Source organism: Lichenostomus cassidix, chromosome 2, assembly GCF_008360975.1.
Source record: "Lichenostomus cassidix isolate B80296 chromosome 2, HeHo_3.0, whole genome shotgun sequence".
Lineage (NCBI taxonomy): Eukaryota > Metazoa > Chordata > Aves > Passeriformes > Meliphagidae > Lichenostomus > Lichenostomus cassidix.
Window position 1 is genome coordinate 733848 of NC_139482.1, and position 22457 is coordinate 756304.

Consider the following 22457-nt stretch of genomic DNA (forward strand, 5'->3'; position numbering starts at 1 on the left):
GGAGAGGATTCTGTGGGGTTTGATACCAACCTCTGATTAGGGGTAAATACTAAATATGACTTCTAATTAATAATATCGATATAATAATAATTTAGATAATAAAATGAATAATATATTTTATAAAACTATATTAGATTATTTATATTATAGGTAATATATGTAAATAGCACATATTATATAGCATATATATTATATATATATTTATGTTGTTTTATGTGCTTTCATGCATGTAATTATATTTTTATAATGTATATTTTATATATTTCCATGTGTTACATATTATAATCTTGTCTATTTTATGCATATTACATAATATAATTTTATACATTTATAAATATATGTGAATTATCTATTATACGTAATTTAATACATATTATATATTTATAAAGATATATTTTATTTATATATACACAGAGACACATTATATATATATATGTATATATAGATGCACATAAATAAATACATATATATATATATACACATACACACACACACACATGTATATATAAAAAATGAATATGTGTAATAACTAGTATAAATAATCTAAATATTACTTCCAGTCAGACTCTGGAGCTCTGAGCGCTGCCGTGTCTCCGGGATGTGACCCCTGTGAGCTCAGGGCTGTGTGACACTGTGTGTGTGTGTGTGTGACACTCAATGTGTGTGTGACACTCCTTGAGTGTGTGACACTGTGTGTGTGTGACACTGTGACCCTCCTGGTGTCCCCATTCCAGGCCATTCCCAGCAATCCCTTCCGCAAGGCTCTCCCAGCTAATCCCAGGAAAGGCAGGAGCTTTCCGGGCTTTAGGTCCCTTGCAGGGATCACATGAAGGGACACTGCGGTGGCACCTTGTCCCCAGTGCCACCCTGGGAGGGAGCAGGACACAGCTCAATGTCCCCTGTCCCAGTGCTCAGTCTCGGGTGTGCCACAGCAACAAAACACGCTGGGAAAAGGCTTTTGTGAACCCCAGACTGTGGGGTGGGCTGTGGGCAGGGAGGGAACTCTGCAGGTGAGGTGAGGGATTTCTAGGGTGGAATCCGGATGGTTTGGGCTGCAAGGACATCCATGAGCAGCTCCAAGCCCTGCCAGGCAGGAACATCCCCATGAGAGCAAAGCCAGCCTCCAACAGGAGCTGTAGGACACATCCTACAAAACTGCTGCTCTAACTGGAGACAAATAAATCATATTTTTTATGCTTACACACAGCCAGAAAGCCCGAGATTGGGAATGAAGGGATAACTCCAGCAAACACAAACCTTCCCCTCCTAGGTTCCCAGATAAACATCACCCAGAGCAGCAGCTCTGCCCCAAACACCCCTGGAGCTTCTCCCCTCCTGTGCAGCTGCCAGAGCCCCCGGAGCAGCAGGGCTGGCACAGGGATGCTGCTTCTCTGCCAGGGGCTTTGAGCTTTTGTTCTGCTAAATGGCTCCATTTGCCATGGCTGACTTCAGCAGGAGCACACAGAAGGTTCCCAGGCCAGGGGTGCCACCAGCTCTGCCACCCCCGTGACAAAGGACATGGGGAGGTGACAACCCCCTGAGTGTCCCATGGAAAATCCAGCCTGGGCAACGCTGCCCGAGCCTTTCAATCAGCAATAATTGAAGGAGAAAATATTGTATTCGTATTTTATTTGATAATATAATGTAATTTTTGTAATATTTGATTTCAATTTCCAAAGTGCTTTGGAGATAAAGCACCACTGCAATGTGTCAAGAGACATTATTATTATTTACCGTTATTTGTGGAACTGAACAGCAAGGGATTTAATTAGATCCCACTGTAAATTCCTCCAGACAGGAGCCTGTCATTTGCGTGTCTATAAAACTATTTAAAGCAAAAAAAAAAAATAGAGAAGACACTAAAAGTCCTTGACAGTGTGAGGAAGAGCCTGGGAGCAGTTAAAAACATTCAAGAACTTCTTCAATAAGGATATTAGGATATTATGATATTAACTGAGTTCTGGGTTGGACCCACACTGAGGCTGACAGAGAGCACCCACTGCTTGAACTTGAAATATCTGAAATAAATCTCTTTGTTAGCACTAAAAACATATTGGCATACTGCCATGAATAAAGATTTCACAGGGCAAAACACAAAATTAGGGTCAGAAAGGTAAACCAGAAGAAACTCCTCCACTTTGGATTTTTTTTTTTTTAAGTAGTAACAGGTTGTGTTCGTGGCTTTAAACACAGAGTAGAACAACACTCAGGGCTGGAGAAGTAGGGAGCAGCAGGAGACAAAAGGAATTACAATGGGAAATATTTCCATGTGACATCAGATGAAACCAAGCTGAGCAAAACTCTCTCAGTGTTTGCAAGCCCTGAGCTCCAGCAAAGCCCCAGAAGCTGCTGGAAGCTGGATCAGGAGCAGTTGGGAGCTGCCTCTGCCAAATCCTTCAAAATCTGAACCCAACGCTGGGATATCCTTCACACAGTATTTCCACAACAGATGTGAATTAAAAACCCAAACCAGCCACTGCTTCCCAGCAGGAATCCTGGTGCAAGGAGGGATCCAGGCAGCCCTGGAGTAGCAGAGCCAGAAGGAAGGACAAGCCTGGATCAGCCAGGACAACAAAGATTCTGCATCACAGTCACCACCAGCAAAATCCCCTCTGCTATTCCCAAAATGTTTCCCAAGTTATTTGCCATCAAGTGGACACTTCCAGCTTATCTGCCATCCCCACATCATCCCAATATCCAGATCCTCCTTATCAAGCCTGGAACACAAAATGTGATCTCAGAACAGAATGCCAAGGTCTGGAGGAAGAGGATTTTTCAGTTCCAAACCCAACCTCCCCAAAAACACATTCTACCTCTGACCTAACAACAAAAGACACAAAAGCAACAAAAAGGAGAAGGCAAACTCTTACAAGGCCCAGTGATGATGGTGCCTGTGAATGTGCATCAGCAGCAGATAATGCACTCCACACAAAATGCAAATCTGACAGATCCCACAGACCTGTAAAGCAATTTTAGCAAGTATTAAAGCTGGCTGATAGCTGAAAATCCGGTTACGAGCCCTGATAATATAAACCAATGTAGGATTAAAGCTTACAAAGTCTTGCTTAAAGGAAAAAAGACCATTAACAACGTACTTACAAAGCAAACTTGCTTCTGAAAGTAAAAATAAGGATCCCATGCAAGTAGCACCTTCCCTGCACTGATCCCAGGGCAGGACGAGGGTGGAACATTTAGCAGGGCTGCTGACAGCGTCAGATTGTTTGTTTGATCATCTCTCTGCCGAGATCAGCACAGCCACATCAACCAACTCACAGCCAATCCAGCCAAAAGTGCCCTCCTGGCCACCTACCCCACCGTGGGCAGCCTGCTGGGCTCAGACCTCGGGCAGAGCAGCTCCTGGAGCTGCTGAACCACAGGACATCCCACGGGGAATGTCCTGGTAGGGCTCTCTGAGGAGAGAGAGGATTACATGGTAAAGCCTTTTCGCTGCAGGAGATGCTAATCTTGGGAGGTCACTGGCCAGACCTCCAGCTCGGGGTTAAGTATCTTCAAAATTAAAGAGTGAGCAGCCAGGAGAGGGCCCTGCCAGCACCCAGCAGGGAAAATGGGAAAGGGAGGCTTGGGAGCTTCATTCCTGCAGTGGATCTCGAAGGGAATTTGCCCACATCACCATGGGATGGCTGTGCCTCGAAGCTGGCCTTGCTGGAATCACCACAAGAGCAACACCTTTATCTGTCAGGCAATAAATTCCCATCAGTCTCAAAGGGAAGGGAAGGGAAATCCCTCCACACACACATCCTCCTCTGCAGGGTGGGGAATCTGCTGCCTCAAAAAGGAGAATCAGTCATGGAATGGTTTGGGTTGAAGGAACCTTAAAACCCATCCAGTGCCACCCTTGGCCATGGGCAGGGACACCTTCCACTGTCCCAGGCTGCTCCAAGCCCTGTCCAACTTGACCTTGGACACTGCCAGGGATCCAGGGGCAGCCACAGCTTCTCTGGGAATTCCATCCCAGCCAGGAATTCCTTCCCAATATCCCATCTCTCCCTCTGGCAGTACAGGATGGGATCTACCTGGAACACGAGGTACAAAACCCAACAGGCAGCCAAGACATTCCAGAGTCTCCTTCCCTTTCTCAGGACATTATTTCCAGACATTATTTAGGGTAAGGGAGGCAAAAGTCTCACCCAAAAGGTCACAGGGTATCTCCTCCAAGATGCTCAAGCTCCCTTTGTGCCTGCTGGCTTGGAGACAAGGAGTATCTTGGGAGTATCTTGCAGAAACATCCACTCAGTACTTTATTATCAGTCTCATAATTTATTTTGTAAAATAAAATATTGCCTAGTTCAGTTCAGAGTGAAGGGTCTGAAAATCCCTGTGAGTGAGTTTTGCAGACAAGCTTGACTAATCCCCAAAATCTAAAGGATAAGCACAGACAGGAACTACATGGAAAAAGATGTCACCCAGCCACCCAAAGGGAGGTTGTACACTTTTATCCGAGAGGATAAGAGCTCAAGATTCCAAGAAGTTTTTGCATTTAATGAATATCTAAAGCACTAAGCTGGCAGCCCTGATGGAGGACAAGTCACCCAGAGCAGAGCTGTCAAAGCTATTTACTCCCTCCCTTTGCTCTTGTCAAACTGAAATGCAGCAACTCTATTTTATCAAAAACTAAAATCTGAGGGGAATGGACACTGGGTAGGTTGGCCAGAGAGGCTGTGGAGTGTCCAGCCCTGGGGAGAACTCCAAACCCATCTGAGCAGGGCATGAGCAGAACCTGCTTTCCCTGCTTTGGGCAAAGGTATTGGGATTAGCATGTCAGAGGTTCCTTCCAGCCTCCTGAGCTGTCACAGACTCTTCAGAGCCAGCTTTTGGAGAAGCAGATATATCAAGGTTTGCAGAACTTAACTCCCAGGAGCCAATGCTAAACCCAAATCTGGCTGAGATTACATAAAATACTTCAATTCCATAGAATATCAGATTGGTCTGGGTTGGAAGGGACCTTAAAGATCATCTCATTCCAACCTTCCAATGTCCCAGGCTGCTCCAAGCCCCAATGTCCAACCTGGTCTTGGACACTTCCAGGGATCCAGGGACAGCCACAGCTGCTCTGGGCACCCTGTGCCAGAGCCTCCCCACCTTCCCAGGTAGGAATTCCTTCCCAATATCCCATCCATCCATCCCTGCCCTCTGGCAGTGGAAGCCATTCCCTGTCTCCTGGCACTCCAAAGTCCCTGCAATGAGAAGCAAATTAAATTCCACCACGGAGCTGGATGGGAAGAAGATCAGGAATCTATTAAAGGCCCTCAAGAAACCACAGGGCATTTCAGAGGGTGCTGACAGTTCCAGAAGGACTTCACTGCTTTCCCTCTCAAATTCCATGCAGTTACATAATCCTGAATGCTAAAAGGGCTCTGTGCGTACGACTGTCAGAACCACTATCTCCAAACTTCAGAGATGCAAAGTCAGTAACTCCAGAGTTCAACAAAAGGTTCACATTTTGCCTTGTAAAAAAAAAAAAAATCTGCAAGGGGAAAAAAAATTGCAGTTGTTACAGTTTCTTGTCCAGCTTTTTTCCCTTCCTCCCTTCTCCTTCCCAAAGGGAATTTTCAGGCAGGGACTGCTTTGTCATCAGCTGGGAGGTGGAACCACGGAGGTGCACAGAGCTCGCATCTCCCACCCTCTGCTCTAATTGCTCCATGTTTGTTCTGCTGCTCCTGCTTCCCACTGGGAATGTCAGCTGCTCAGGAAGTGAGTAATCCTTAGCACAGCTTGGATTTATCTGAGGCTCCTCAGCCCCTCAGTGCCATGAACCACAGGACAGGATATATCCCACCAGGGACCTCTGCAGCCCCACAGCTGGAACCACCCTTGACAGACTCCTCATCTTTTCATAACAAAGGCACCTGAAGCTCTGTTTTTAAACAAAATACTCACTAAAGACTTATTTCCACAGCGTTGGAAATATTTGGGATGTTGGGAGATGGAGAGGGATTCAGGACAAGGCATGGAGGGACAGGACACAGGGAATGGCTTCCCACTGGAAAAATGGAGATTTAGATGGGATATTGGGAAGGAATTCCTGGCTGGGATGGAATTCCCAGAGAAGCTGTGGCTGCCCCTGGATCCCTGGCAGTGTCCAAGGCCAGGTTGGGCAGGGCTTGGAGCAACCTGGGACAGTGGAAGGTGTCACTGCTTGGGCTTTTTTGTTTGGTTTTTCTCAGCCCAGTGGTACAACTAAGCCAGTTCTCCTGTTTCACTTGGGGTTGCTTCCTAAAGCCAGGAGCCTTCTGCCTGTCCTTGGCAGGGAGTATTTCAATCCACAGCCTGGCTCCAAAAACCCCCCCCAAAAAATCCCCAAGCCTGTTCAGCAGGCCCAAAGTGAAGTGCAGGTGATACAAGAATATCTGCACCTATGGAGACCCCAGAGCAGCAACGCCAGGACTGAGCCAGCTGAATTCCCCCCATTCCTGGCCTTGCATTCAGCCTCACAACTGAGAAGAGCCTGCAGGAAGCTCTGTGGACACCCTGCCCAGGCTGCCTTGCCTGAAAAGTGAAGCTGAAGTAAGATAAATTCTGAGGCAAAGACTCATAATGAGCAGTGGGCACACGAGGCCTGTCCAGACCCCATTGTGCTGGCACAGGGGAGAGCCCAGAGATCTCAGAACCATGGAATCATTTGGGTTGGAAAAACCCTCCAAGGCCATCGAGTCCAAGCTGTGTCCAATCCCCGTCTTGTCCCCAGCCTAGAGCACTGAGTGCCACATCCTTGGACACCTCCAGGGATGGTGACTACAAATCTCCCTGGGTAGCTCCTGCCAATCCCTGAGCATCCCTTCCATGCAGAAATTCCTCCTGATGTCCACCCCGAACATCTCCTGGTCATCCCCTCTCCTCCTGTCCCTGTTCCCTGGAGCACAGCCTGACTCCCCAGCTGTCCCCTCCTGTCAGGAGCTGTGCAGAGCCACAAGGTCCCCCTGAGCCTCCTTTTCTCCTCCTTGCTGTGCCAGCCTGGCCACAGCTCCTGAGCACAGAGATCTCACAGCCACGAACACACAGGTCTGAGAGTGATGTGACAAAGATCCCAAGTGACAAAACTTTTGTGTAAAATGAAGATCACCTGTCCTTCCATGAAATCTCCCGCCGAGCTGTGTTGCTGTAATGCCCTGCAGAAGTCTCCTGACTTCCAGAACAGTCTGGAAGGAACCCTGAGAAGTTTTGGGAGAAATTACAGCCCCTCCATGCCCAGTGCCACCCCAGCCAGGGACAGTGTGTCCCTTCTGCTGGCACCACAGAGCAGTGACAGTGCAGTTTGCAGAGGCAGCTGTGACCCGCAGCGCTGTCAGCCCTCGTTCCGAGCAGGGAAAGGCTATTTCCCCTGAAAGGGCTGTTACCAAATTTAAACTGCTTTATCCTGATTCAGGGAACGCTCCGTGATGAGTTCTGCAGTGGGGCTGGAGCAGATCTCAGCCGTGGCCCTGGCACACGCTGAGGAGTCTCCACATTAATCCAGGGTCAGGAGAAGGGCAGGACAGTGCAGAGCAGGAGCCCTGGAGAAGAGCAGAGGCAGCAGAAAGGAACCAGCGTAAGGCTTCATTCAGCAAAGGGCAGTGCTGAGCTTGGTGCTCAAACCTTTCCAACAGGGAGACAGGAATTGCCACCCTGGAGGGGTTTGCAAGGAGGGCAGGTTTGGAAGTTCTTTTCCTCCAGGAAAATTGCAGTAGTCTCTTGAATAGTGACACAGCTCAGCCCTAAGCCTCTGCAGAGGGGGAAGGACGAGCAAACACAACCAGAGCCACTCCAGACACACAGCCAGGATCTGTGTGTGCAGCAGCAGCTGGCAATGGAGCTGTGACTGGGGAATGTGCTCCAGGTACCTCCCAGGGTGCAGGGACTCCCTGGGGCTCAGCACCACAGGTCTGCCACAGGTTGCTGAGATCTGTTGTGTTCCCCAGTCCCTGGAAGTGCTCCAGGCCAGGCTGGACAGGGCTTGGGGCAACCGGGGATAGTAGAAAGTGTTCCTGCCCTGGCACGGGGTGGAACCAGGTGGGTTTTAAGGTCCCTTCAACCCAAACCATTCCAAGATTCTGTGGTTCTACTCTTGCTCAGCAAGAGGCCCAGGAATACCCTCCAGTCCAGCCAAGATTTTGGGCTGGGACCAGACACAGTTAGGGAATCCTGAGCTGCAGCCTGGGCTGATGCCAACACCTACACAGGGCTCAGGACACCACAAACACAGAAGAACAGCTAAACCACCATCTGCTGCCACTCTGCACACTAAGTGCAGGCAAAGTGCCCCCCTTGCTCCCAGGAAATCCCAGAGTCACAGAGGGGATTAAAAAAAAATACCTGAGGTATAAAAAGCCAGCAAAACTCCAAAAAGAAAATACACCCTACTTCCCACTAAGGATGATTTGGTACCTCCTGTTGAGGAACTCCAATCTTCCCTAAGCTTTATCCTTCTGAGAGCAAACCACCTTTCCCATAAAAAATAAACCACACCCATCACTCCAGCAGGACAGAGCTGCTCCGAGCTGCTGCAAACCCCACAGCCTCCCCTGACAACATCCAACTGAATCCTCACTTTTTAAATGCAACCAGGGCCGGAGAAGAAAACAACAATAAATAAAAGCAGCACTTACAGAACCTGCTGGGGATCACGAGCTCCAAGTGTGTTCCTTTGAGAGTCAATATTTACAGGAGCACGAAGAAGAACAAGGTCCACACAGCAGCTCAGCCAACCGCCTGATCCACTAGCAGCACTTTTCAAGAGCTATTTCTGTGACTGAGGAGGGCACAAAACTCTGACCCTCCTCAAAACTTACAGCAAATAAATGAGAGAACATCCTCACTGCACCACATTGTAGCTACACTTCATCTGCTGCCTCCTCAAACAGCCTTTATCACTCCAGCTGGTTCTTTCTGGTTGTGTCATCAACTGTTTTAATAGCTTTTAATCAAACAGACTACTAATTAATAATGCTTCATCCCTCTAGCCTGCCCTCCCCATCACCTGGGAACACCCATGCCTGTTCCAGGTGCTGGTCCCAGCCTGGATGGAACCTTCATCAAATAATAAAAACCAAGAACTAAAGCAAAGAACTAAAACAAAGAACTAAAGCAAAGGCCAAACCCTACAGCCTCTTGTGCATCATTTTCTCCTCCATCTCCGTTTAGCAGTTTTCTTCCAACCTCTACTTATCTCCAATAAATTAGAAATCCCCTTCTTTTGACTCCTGCACTTCAGAGCTTGTAAATCACTGCACCATAATCTGGGGACTTTTTAAATCTCCCGAGCTCTAAGTCCTAGGCTCCATTTTTATTAATTTCCTCCTTTTTTCCAGACTCTTAAAAGCATTTGACACAGGCTCCTTGGAAATGGTCTGTGAATGTCTTTCCCATCCACACAAATCACTTCCCTCCATTAGTTTTTTAGCACTTCACCTTCCCAACAGATTTAACTCGTGAGATCCCTGACTGCCAAGATGAGTTTAAATTTATTGCCCTCTTCTCCCTTCTGCTCATATTTTCAGTTGCCTAAACCCAGCCAATTCTATCATATTCCTTGCCTCCCCACCTTATCCAGCTCTCCTAAGGAAAACCATTCCCCAGCTCCATGATCAACCCTTCTGATGGTTCAACACTTCCCAACTCTTCAGGTTGTGAGCCAACACTTGTCCCCAGGAGCTGTCAGTGAGGAAGTCCCTCTGAGGACTAGGAATGAATTATAAATATGCAAGGAGTGTGGGAATTCTGGAAAACATCCCTATAATCCTGCCCCACGTTCCACCACCCGGTATCAGCAATTCCAGCCCAGAATTCCAGCACTTGATTGCTGCTTGGATGCAAAATGCTTCATTTCTTTTGACCTACATATTTTGGCACTTTCACTCTGCTTCACATGAGACGGAGAGGAGCCACTCAGAAGTGACAATATTTACTGTCACCCTTGAAACATAGAAATACACACACATATAGAGATCTGTATATCCTCATATATATATTTTCTCCTCCCTAGTGGATCCCATCTGTGGGTGCACAGCCACAAAGCCCCCCCACAACATGCTTGTTGTGCAGAATGAGATGGTGATAATGGAAATAAGGACTTAAAATAGCACATTTCCCTTCAGCACTCGGGTGCTGTTTGTTTGTGGCTGCGATTCCAGCAGCCCATGTTCACACACATCGCCCTGACCTACTTTTCAGCTTTCCCAATCCCGCGGCAGAGGCAGAGAGCTCACAGGAGGAATCAGAAGCAGTCAAGAGAAATCTCTCTGCCACGTTTGTAATAGAGTTTTATGGCCATTAATTCCAGCTAGTGTCAAACTAATGACACAAGGGACATCAAAGCATGAAGCCATTTACATAATACCAGAAGAATCTACAATTCTATTACTGTTTATTCAGGCAGCTTCTGCTCGAGAATGAGGAAGCTGACACGCTGTCTGTGCTCTTTTGAAATCATTCTAATTTACAGCCCTGCAGAGAGGCAGCCAGTTTTCTAGGAATCCTTTAATTCCTTGCTAAGGAGTTTCTGATGTTCTGAAACAAACCCTGCCAATTTTATTTTCCCCTGAAAAATCTAACAAACAGAGTCCTTTCATGCCTGTGGACAAGCCCTGAACGTGGTGTGTGAGGGAGCAGCTCACTGCTGTTTGTGGGAGCTCCCACCCAAAACCCATGGGATGTAAGGAGAAAAAACACAAATTGTTCCTCATCTCCCTGCTCAAATATTGAACTGTCTCACCTAGATGGAGCTGACAGGGCAGGGCTGGGAGCTGCAGTTTGATGGTGAGGAGAGCCGACGTTTCCAGGGTTCTGGGAGACCTTGCTGGGCTGTGCAGCCCCAGCGCTGCTCACCCTGCAGGGCAAGGCTCAGCCAGCCCAGACAGCCTCCTGCAAGGCTCTGGGCTTGGCAAAAGCACAGCAGAGTTTTTGGTCACACCAAATGTGACCTTCAGAACAGCCCCAGGGAGGGAGCAGAGCCACTGCCGAGGCTGCAGGAATGGGTTCAGCTGCAGGTGACTCCGAAGTGCAGAGCCAAGGGGAAAAGTCCTCATTTCCTACCCTCCAGGTCCCTTTGGGGGGATGGCTTGAATTTGTAATTCACACCAAAAAGATGAGCTCTGAGACGTGTTGGAATTGAATCCTAGAGTGGTTTGGGTGGGAAGGGACCTTAAGGATTGTCCAGTGCCATGGCAGGGACACCTTCCACTATCCCAGGCTGCTCCAAGTGTCCAACCTGGCCTTGGACACTGCCAGGGATCCAGGGGCAGCCACAGCTTCTCTGGGAATTCCATCCCAGCCCCTCCCCACCCTCCCAGAGAGGAATTCCTTTCCAGTATCCCATCTAAACATTCTCTCTTTCAGCTTAAAGCCATTCCCTGTGTCCTGTCCCTCCATCCCTTGTGCCCAGTCCCTCTCCAGCTCTCCTGGAGCCCCTTCAGGCACTGCTGAACCTCCTCTTGCTCTGGTTGTCATCAGTTCAGGGAGGTTTAATGCTGAAACCTCCTGACTCTGGCAAGACTGGAGACACTCCTGAGACAGAAAAGCAGCACAAAACTTGGGAGGTAAAAAACTGATGTAGCCTCTGTGACCAGCAATTCTAAAATCACCACAAGAAAGACAACTGGCAGTTGAAACTCTTCATCAGCTATTTATATATATATTTGTTTCTCTTTGACTGGATTTCTGGTCAGGTAAATTTAATATTCCTAAACTCTCAGCTAGGAAGCTGGATCTTTCCATGATGACCTGGTTCTCATTTATATTGAATCTGAGACTGTCTTTGGTAGAATACAGAGCTGCACTAACCTACCTGAAACTTACAGTGATAGACTTGAAAATACAGATTTGTTTGTTTTTAAGCAGAGTCAGTAATTCTGGTTGTAAGATTGAGACATGGAGCTCCTAAAACCTTACAAAAAACTGCCTGTGAGTTACAATTTGAAAGAGAAGCTGTTTGCAGCACTGGGAAACAGGAGAGTGTTAATGCAGGAGATAGAACATCACAGATTTTCCAGACAAAGCATGGAAGGCTTGACGAAGCTGAAAGCAAAGTATTTTTATCTGTAGCCAGGGGAAATGTTAGGGAAAGTGGAGACACAAGGAAATGACACAAAGGTAAATAAAGAGTTGGCTAAGTGACAAGTGGCAAGGCAATGTCAAAAGGGGAATTCTCTTCCTGGAGGAACATAACCAGTTATTAGAGGGTGAAGATCAAGAATCCAAAACAACCCTCGCTTAATGTTTTCATTTCTAATCTCAGAAATCAAGAAGTTCTGATGAAATGAACTTAAAAGTATCTTTTCTCTGAGAAAATATTCTGCCTTCACATCTCAGGACTCAATTGAGCAGCCCAATTTCTGGTACCTGCATGTGCTGGAGGTGCAGATCAGATGCTGCTTCCCTGGGATCACAGACAGCCTGGAGTTCATTGATTCCTGGGCTTCTCTTCCATCCCAGGATATTCTGATTTCCCTTGGCAAATGTCACTCCCCAGCCCAGCACAGCAGATTTGGAAGCACAAAAAGCTGGGCCCCAATTCAGGCAGAATTCATGGCTTCCTGTCAAGAGCCAGACACCTCCATCCCTTGTCCTGTGCCAAATCCCATTACCAGGGGATGTCACAGAGCCAGGACAGCCCAGGATGAGACCCACGAGTGTTCTGCTGGCAAACACATCCCACACCCTGCTGCTCCCACTGCTGCTTTGGGTTGGGAAGCAACAGTTGAATGGTTAACTCAGGAAATCTGAGCTCTCCTCCCAGTCCTCCCAGCAATTCCCCATGTGGCAGCACCATTAATTCCCAGTTTGCCTTCTGGAGATGGGAAATAGCCATCTAATGTGGTGAGCTTTAATCTGCACAGGTGAAAAAGGACTCCATGAGAATAAAATGTTGTTTTTCAGTCATCTCTGAGAGAACTCCCAACCCTCTGAAATCCAAGTCACTGCTAAGTCCCCAGCAGTTCAGGAAGAACAGGGAAAGACAGTGAGTTTGGGCAGAGTCTGGTTTTTCAGGAAGCCAGACCAACCTGAAGGGAGGGAAAACACAACTTCCCAGAATCACAGAATATCCTGAGCTGGGAGGACACACGAGGGTCATCCAAGACCAACTCCTGGCCCTGCACAGGTTGAACTTGTCCCAGAAAACTGCAGAAAATTCTCTTTGAGAAGAAACATCAAACCTCTACAACTCCACAGCTCCCTGACAGGAAGGAGCAGCCAGGGGGTCAGGCTGTGCTCCCAGGGAACATGGACAGGATGAGAGGAGAGGAGAGGGAATGGCCTCAGGCTGGGCCAGGGGAGGTTTAGTTGGATATCAGCAGGAATTTCTCCATTAAAATGGTGGTCTGGCATTGGAACTGCCCAGGGAGGTTTGCAGTCCCCATCCCTGGAGGTGTCCAAGGAATGCCTGGATGTGGCACTCAGCTCCCTGGTTGGGGACAAGGTGGGTATCCTGATGCCCACAATCTGGACGGGATGACCTTTTCCAACCTCAACAATTCCATGACTCTGTGGAACACAGTGTGCTCTCATTGAAAGGAAGAAGGTTAAATAGCATCATAAGTTACATGACAGAACAAAATCAAACATCCCTCCCAGATATTTTTTTGGGGGGTGGTGAACTGTGTGTTTTGCTCATGTCCTGCAGTCTCCTGTCACTTCTGTGCCTTGCCAAGTCACTTCTAATTCCAGAGGTGCCTCCAGCATCAATTGTCCACAGAAACATCCACAGCTCTGAAGTTCCAGAACTGCTCCCAAGGGAGCTGTTAATCCTGCACCACTTAGCAGGCATTGATTAATGCCAGCAGAAACAGGGATCCTGTCTGGCCACCTCCACTGCTGTAAAATCAAGGGACAGGTCTATGGGAAGAGCCTCATCCTCCAAAATGGAGAAATCCCAATCCCACCTGGATTGGTGCAAGGGGAATGAGCAGCTCCTGGTGAGGAGGGACCAGCTCTGCCATACTGAGGTGAGCTTTTACCCATCAAATGGAAAAAGGAGCAGCACATCCTTGGAAAAATCATCATTTTGTACCATTTCCAAGGGCAGGGTGAGCCTGGCCTGCAGTGTTATCTGAGGGGAGCAGGCACAGCTCCCTGTGCTGGGAGAGGACAAGGATGCTGAGCATCCCTCACACCTTGATTTTTATAACTCCAAAGAGCAGCAAAGCTTTCCTGTTCTGATACTTGTTCAGCAGCAATTCAGGCAGTTTTTATGCTACGCTTGACAAAAACCAGAGTGTTTCAGACTCACCAACTCCACACAAAGTACACTCTGTATTTCATGGGTCAGAGCTGGAAATCAGCTGCAGAAATTGCACCAAAAATAGCAGCCAAAAGGGAGATTGCTGCTGAGCATATCTGGAGTTTATTTTTCAGGGATTTGCTCGTGCAGAGCTGGATTTGTTCAAAGCTATTGCCAGGGACAGTTCAGTGGGGTTGAACAAGGAGGCACCACAGCTTTGCTCAGCATTTCAGAGTTTCCCTTTGCTCAGCCACTCTAAAGCTGCCCTTGCTCTGAGGAGCAGATTTGCTCTCACCCCCAACCACCAAAGAGCTCCTGAGCAGCCTCACTATATCCAATACGTTCCTTAACTACAAAATTTCCTTTTTTCCAAAAAAAGGTCCCATTAATCCAAGATTACCCCGGTACCAACCCACCCCGAAATGAGAACGCTCGATAACAACAGCTGGGGTGCAGCTAGAAAAGATAAAATGCACAATATAATCAGCCTTACCCTATTTGCAGTGATGGGACTGAACTGGAAGAAGATTAAAGAGCTCAGGCCTCCGAGGGAGCCACAAGCAGAGCCAGGATTAGGGAAGTTTCCTATCCCCAGGTTCAGATTTAGCCTGTGTCACACGACCTCTCAAAGCCACTGCGCCATCCCAGCACACGACTCTTCCCGAAGGTTTTGTAAGCAGGATAAACCCCCAACAAATCCGTTCTGACAAGCAGAACCCCCAGGTTTAGGGGAGGAATAAAAGGTGGGAGAGGCTGGTGGGGAGGGGAGCCCAGGCTGGAGCAGCTTTCTGGGCACAAACCCACCTTCCCGAGGATCCTGCTGGGAATGGGAGCTCCCAGTCCTCCTGCCCATCCCCGCAGATGGGAGACTGAAGCACTGTGGAGTTCACTCCCTGCCGTGCTGTGCTGTGCTGTCATCCCCGGGGCTCCAAGGCAAATATTTACCCAAGCCATCGAATGGCAGAGATTAACTCCTATTATGGAGCCAAACAATGAGCCCCACCTGGCAAAAAGGTGCGGAGAAAGTGTTTAGACTAAGCTTAATTTTTTGTGTCTCTTACAATGCTGTTGTTTATTTTCCTTTGACAAGCCTCTCCTTGAAATTCCCTACATTTAATCCGAAGGATCACTGCAAAGACCCTGCACGAGCTACTGGAATAAGCAAGGGAATAAACATGATGTTGTTTTAAGCACTGAAGATGGGAGGGAAAAAAAACCCTTATCTTTTTAAGCTGCATTTAAGTTCCAGAGAGACAAATTAAAGGCAAATTGGGTAATGTAAGTGCAGGATAACAGCAGAGCTTTGGATGATGAGCAGTGAGGGTCAGTTAGTGCTACTTGTCTGTAGCAATAAGACTCTGCCTCTCTCCTACCTGCCTCAAAAACTCCTGAAAACACCAAGATTTTTCAAAGGCTGCCTCGTTATGTGCACAGAAACATTCCAGTTCCACAGAAACACCGTTCTGAGAAATGACAAGTTGATTTTGTGTAAAGGCTGATGAGCTCAAAGAAGGGGCAGAGAAAAAGGTTCACATTTTCCAGGAGGTCTCAGCCTGCACAGTTCTGCAGCACCTCCCTCCCCAAAGCAGGAGGTTTAAGTGCACTAATAACATATTAAATCCAAGGCAGAAGCTCCAAAGTTCATGGCTTGAATATCTGAAGTCCCAGCTACTTGCTCAGGCAATGCAAGCCTTGGAGGATCCCATTAATTCACCCAGCTGTCAGATCCTTGCTAGAACAACTCCTGAGCACGCTGCAAAACAGAAAGGGTTTGTATTCCCAGTTTTTAAACCTCACTAAGCCTCCCTGTTAAGCTTTTAATAGACTTCTTGACATATGTATGACTTCATTATAATCGTTTTAATTTCCTATTCACTGAGCCAAGTCAGAGCCATCCCACCTTTGGAGCAAAGTCTGAAACAAAAAGTGAAAAGGCAAACAGCAGGTGGGTGGGGAAGCAGCATTTGAGAGAGACACAGCATGAAAACAGCACTTTGTACACAGAAAAGGTCCCTCCTTGTCCTGTAGCCATCAGAGGAGCTCCCAGTGCATTCCCAGAGCTGTGGCAGTTCCAACGCTCACTGTCTGTCCTGCAGGGCAGCCCTTTGGGGACCCACGGTGACACTGGGGACAGAGCAGTGCTGGCTCCCTGAAAAACCTGCATTCTAACTCCCAATTCTCCATTCTTCATCCCTGAGCTCCATTTTCCCACACCACAAGAGCACCAACACCACAGAATTCCAGGATGGTTGGGGTTGAAAGGGACCTTAAGGGTCACCCAGTGCCACCCCGTGCCATGGGCAGGGACACCTTCCACTATCCCAGGCTGCTCCAAGCCCTGTCCAGCCTGTCCATCCAAACTTCCCATTCCATCCTCAGCCTGGCAGGAGCTGCAGGGACCAAAGTCAGTCAGACAGTCCCACTGTCCCCGGGGACTTGGAGAATTCCCTGCAGCACTTCCCGTGGGGCTGCCATGCTCCACTTTCCTCCAGCACCAGCTTGTTACACAACAGCTTAAGCTGCTTTGACACAAACAGGACTCAGGCCCAGGAGAAAAGCTCCTTGAGCTCCTGTCCTTTACCACATGGGAAAGCAGCAGGAGGAACTTTGGGAAGGAACCAGCATTCCCAGCCAGCCAGCCAGCCCAGGGTTCTGCTGCTTGACACTGCCTTTCCCTCAGGTAGCAGAAACATGGAATCATGAATTCATGGATTGGGTTGGTGGGAAGAGTCCTTAAGGATCATCCAGTGCCACCTCCTGTCCCATGGCAGGGACATCTTCTACTGTCCCAGGCTGCTCCAGCCTGGCCTTGGACACTTCCAGGGATCCAGGGGCAGCCACAGCCTCTCTGGGCATCCTTTCTGTTACATTCCCAGTGTTTATCAGCACTTCAACACCTGGGAAATTTCTTTACGCTCTTTGAACAGCTCAGGACTATCTCAGGAGCCGAGATTGTGCAGCTGCTCAGCTCCTGAGCTGTAGGAAATCACAAACTCCTCATCTGAAGGAGCACCAAGACCTGCAGAAAACACCCCTCATCCCCCCAGTCACCCTGCAGGAGCTGGGGAAGCTCCTCATTCCCTGGAAAGGCCTCTGTCCCCCCCAGGGTCCTCACAGGGCCAGGGACAGAGACCCCTGGCTGTCACATCACCTTCTCCATCCACTGCCCCCAAACCAATCACCCCAAAGCTCAGGCAGACTCACACAAACCCTCTGAGTCACGGAGGAGCTCAGCAAAGCTGCTGAATTATTCACTTGGCTGCTGTTTTTAGACTGGAGCCACAGGAAACGTGAACTCCCTGGCACTGAACATGGCTGGATGCAGCCCCAACTGAGGAGCCTAAAAAGCTCTGCCTGAAGCCCAGCAAGGATAAAAGCCTCTGTAAATAAAAACTTGCACCAAGAGGGAAATACAGAGACAGGTAAAAGAGGAAAGACAGCAAAGCTTTAATTAGAAGAGCACACCTCTAAGTGTCCTATTTACAAAGCGCTACACAGAATAAACAGATTTGGGGATGGTTTTGTTGGGGTTTTTGCTCGGTTGGGGTTTTTTTGGCTGCTTTTTCTCCCCCAAATCCTTCTCCTCAGGGCTCTCCATCCCTTTATCCCCAGGCTGGAATTGTGCTTGGGATTGTCCCAGCCCAGGTGCAGGACCTTCCCTTGGCACAGGTTTTCCAACCTCTGTCCAGGCAGCAAAGGATTCCAGTTCCAGCCATTTCCCCCTTCCAGCACTGATCCAGCAGCAGCTGATGCAGAACATTCCCTGCAGGAATCAGCCCTGGACACACAGCAGGACCCCAGAGACTCTCACCACAGAACAACTCGGGAGGGGTTAGTTTGAGACGTTTATTAGGGAGATTTATTCCAGAGCAGTTACAGCTTCACATCATACAGAGCATTGGAATTAATAATTCAACATCAGGAGTGACAACAGACAGGCGTGGAAGCACAAGGATGTTAGAGCACAGTGAAGGTAGAGCATCACCTCCAAGGGCTGGAGGAAAAGATGGATAACAGGAAATCTGAAGAGAGAACCCTCCTGGTGGCTCCCAGGCTCTCTGCCCAAGCACTGCATGAGGACACAAACACCCTGCACTGAGTTCTCAGTAGGATTCATGGACATTTCCCTGCAGGGACAAAAGATCCCACACTCTGCACAGACCCCCCATTCCCTACATCCCCCCATGGGACATCCCAGAGCTCGGGGTGAGTCCTGCAGGAACAACCACCTCAGACCCCCAGAACAGCTCCCCTCTGCCTGCAGCTCACCTGCACAGCAGCAGCACCAGTGGCATTTCAAATCAGCAGGGATACAAACATGGGGTGAAAGCATGGGGGTGTGATGGGATGAGTGATCCATGTTTGCAGCCAGGATAACTCAACCCTCAGGCTCGAGGGGCTGCTGCTGCTCTGCCCCTGCTCTGCTGAGCCCCATCCAGCCCCATCCCACTGACTGGGGGTCCCAGGATGGGCAACTGCTCCCAAATTCCTCTGCCCACCTCACTTTGGCTACAAATCCCTCTAGCCCAGACTTTAAAGCATTGTTGCATTTCAGTAAAGTAAAGCATCTGTGGGAGTGGGCAAAGTCTCATATTCAGGTAACCTGAAACCCTCTATCATTCAATGTGAAAATACCTCTCAGTCTTTGTATTATTCATTCTCTATTTCTAGGGCACAAGAGTTAAGCCGACTTAAGGCATAAGGTGAGAAGGAACGCTTGAGGAGCCAAGTTAAAGTGATGCTGCCTTGCTTCAAAATCACATTAAAAAAAAAAAAAAGGTCATGAAAAGGTCTTTGAAAAGAAATTCAAGAATACAAGAATCTCCTTTTATGGCCACAGACACAAAAAACCCAAAGGAAGCACAACATGAAGGACTTACAGGTTGGACTGGATTTTAGAGGTCTTTCCCAGCCTGCATGATCCTGAACTGTGTGGTGGCTCAGCCAGGTCTGCACATGGCACTGGGAAGGAGCAGCCCAGTTTGGGATGCTGGGAGCCTCCAGGAGATGGAGTTTTCCCAGAAACAACAACTGTGGACCTGGGAGGAGAAGCCATGAGTGTTACTTGTTGGGAATTGGCACCACGAGGATGTCAGCTCCTAATGAGGCCTCGTGGGGCACAAAGGGACAAATTGGCACCAAACTGCAGGAGAAAACAGCCAAGTCCTGCTGCACATCACTGCCCAGGCAGTGACTCAGCTCTGGCACTGCCACCCTGGGTGGGGAGCATGTGAGGTCTGGGAATAAATGGGAATAAATAACAAAGCAAGGCTGGATGGCTCTGTCTGAGGGAGATGCTCAAAGCAACCCCTCTGGTGGCTTGGCACAGCATTGCCAGCAATGCTCATTCCAGGTGGGACACTCCTCCCATAAATCCTGAGCACAGCAGGGACACAGCAATGGGTACCAGCAGCAGGGTATTAGGGCTGGGCAGCTGCAAGCTACTCCCTTCACCACAAGCAAATACCATTTTTAGCAAGTGAAGGTCTTGGTAGGCTTGTTTTGGGCAGTTCAGCCTCACACTGGATTTGGGTTCAGCTAAATCCTTTCCCATCAGGTGCTGCAGGCCAAGCACCCTGAGCTACACAACACAATCATCATCACCCAAAACACTCCCTCACGTCCAAAAGCTCAGACTGAGCCTATCTCAGGTAAAATTCTGCATTCTCTAATTATTTCTTCCTTTCCTGTTTTGTTTCATCTGTTGATGGGAAAATGAGCACTTGTGTGTTTGGAAAGCTTTGTACCTCTATGGAGCCTGCAGGAATCCCACCTGTACTGACCTCCTGTACTCTGGTTTAGGTTAAAACAGGCCTGCTCCTTCTGCTGTTGCTGGAAATTGTCAAGATTATTTCAGTACAATTTCACAGTTCAGTCCTTTTGTTTCCCTCAGTTTTAGCAGGGACAGATTATTTCTCATGGCAGGTAAAATTCCATCCAAGGCTGCCATTCCCCAAAGGAAACCAGAAGTGTGAGGTTAAAAATGGCAATTTCCTTTCTTACTTCCAAGGGAGTATGACAAGAAAACCACTCTCTAAGGCAGAATTTGGGGCTGTTTCTCTTCATATTCCCAGTTATCTAAGTGCTTGGACCCCAAAATCCACCCTCAGACACCAGAGACGATCCACCTGCACCTCAGGAAACTTTCCCTAATCTGCTCCTCAAGTGCTGAAATTATCTGAAACCACCCGTTTGGAAGAGAACAACATTGCTACAGATCAAAACCTCCTGTGAGAGGGTTTCAAAGCAGCAAGGATCAAGGCAGGTTCTCTAAGAGGCTGTGGTGAGTGTGGGGAGAAGGGGAAGGGGAGCTGCAGTCCTGGTGGACCCATCCACTATGGAAGCACAACTGGAAATGTCAAACCTTCTCTTACTGAGCACCATGAAAACGGAGACAAATTAAATTTAAAGGTGATCAAACGGAAAATGGAGCCGTGGTTGTGATTTCAAACCGGTGGGAAAGTGCAGTTCAAAACCAGGGTGCACCTTTGTGCTTACACAGAGAGAGGAAGGTTTCAACAAGCACTGCAGAGCACAGGGAGGAGGAGCAGGATGGAGCCACCCTTTGGCTTCTTCTACAGCCAAGTCCAAGGAGGTAAAGCAAGAGCTCTGTAAAATGCTGCAGATTTTAGAAGTGTAATGGCAGGTAGAAAAGGACACTGGTCTTGTGTCAGTGGCAGCCCCAGTGTTAGGAGACAGTCTAGGCTTCTAGGAGGAGAAAATAGAAGAGAGGAAAAGAAGTAGGAGAGGGAAAGGGGATGGGGAAGGGGGCGAGAAAGCGCAAGTCATTAGTAAACATCACCATTGAGGCAGCACTGCACAACAAGCAACACTTCATTTAGTGCAGCCAGGAGATTTGCCAAAAGCCAGGTTACAGACACACAGGAGTTCTGGTTTTGGGAGTGTCAGAAAAATCTGTCCCCAGCCACCACATGGAGCCACATGCAACAGCTGGCTGGGCTGAGTCACCGTCAGTGACAGGGACAGGAGAGCAGCACCTCAGGATGCTGCTCACAAGCACCATTTGCACTGAAAACAAAGTATTTCTGTCAGCCAAACTGGGATGACAGAATTCCCAGCAGGCTGGTTGGAGGGAAAGCCCAGCTAGGGGAAGTATGAGCATCCAGAGGGGATACTTCCCTAGGGAACTTCTCACCTGCCAGCAAGAGCATGAGCAGCATCTTGGGCAAGAGGCATCCAGATCAAACCTCGTGATCATCCTTGATGGATTTCTTTTCAGCAATTTGGTTGGGTTTTACTTTTAAGTGTATAACTCCTCTGAACTCTAGGCAAATATCCTGCAATAAGGAGTTGCAAATTGAGAATCACACATGTATTTTTTTTGTTTTAAACCTGCTGTTGGTTTGACTAAGCCCTCCCTGACCTTTGCCTCGTGGAGGTGAGCGATGAGTTGCCTCCCTCAGCACCTCCACCCATCAGGGATTAAACCCTGAATGCTGAATTCCCTGTTCCCTCGCTGGCTCACTGAGCTGCACCAGCCGTGCATCCCTGGGAACGCTGCTCCAGCAGCTCCATTTATCCTTTTAAGGAAGAACAGGATTACCAGCGAGCCTTCCCGGGGATGTGCTGAGCACCCACAGCCACAGCCCCACTCTGAGGCTCTCCAGTTCCCCAAAACAAACCCACAGGGCCAGGCAGCAATGGTCACGTTGGGCTCAGAGCTGCCAAGAACAGAACCCTTTGAGGAGCTGCTGGTGCCTCCCTTCCCAAAACCCTGGACTAAACACAGCTCTGCCAGCATCAAAATAATTCCACTCTGCACGGAGGGTTTGCCCCCGAGCTGGAGGAGGTTTGGGTCTCTGCCATCTGCTGCATTAAGGGTGTTTGGGAGGAGGCAGTGCTGCACAGGCTGCCCAGGAGTGCCAGATTTGGGTCCTGATGAATTCCCAGCTCTGCAGACACACCACGCATGGCTGCAGATAATGTTGCATGTGATAAAACAAGATCAAGTCATCACCTTGTTTTATCTGATGAGTGAAGAAAACCATCCAGCAGTGCTTCCTGTGCTCCAGCCCAGAGACATCCACACTTGGATTTGCAAATAGCTCAACTACCCCTTTTCCTTGGAGTCTGTTTCAGAGCCAACTTAAACCCAACTCTGCTTTTTAAAGCTCTCTCCTTTAACATTGTTTTTTGTAGCAAAAAGCTGGTTTGTTTGACCATCACCTTGCTCAGTCCTCTCTTTGCTGCTGCATTTCTCTGCACTGGGCTCATACCCCACATC

General features: G+C 48.4%; 1 protein-coding gene across 11 annotated transcripts in view; it reads right to left on the reverse strand.

Annotated features, from left to right (window-relative positions):
- MAP4 (microtubule associated protein 4) overlaps positions 1-22457 on the reverse strand; it is a 141836-nt gene that overhangs the window by 61633 nt on the left and 57746 nt on the right. The window lies entirely within an intron of this gene.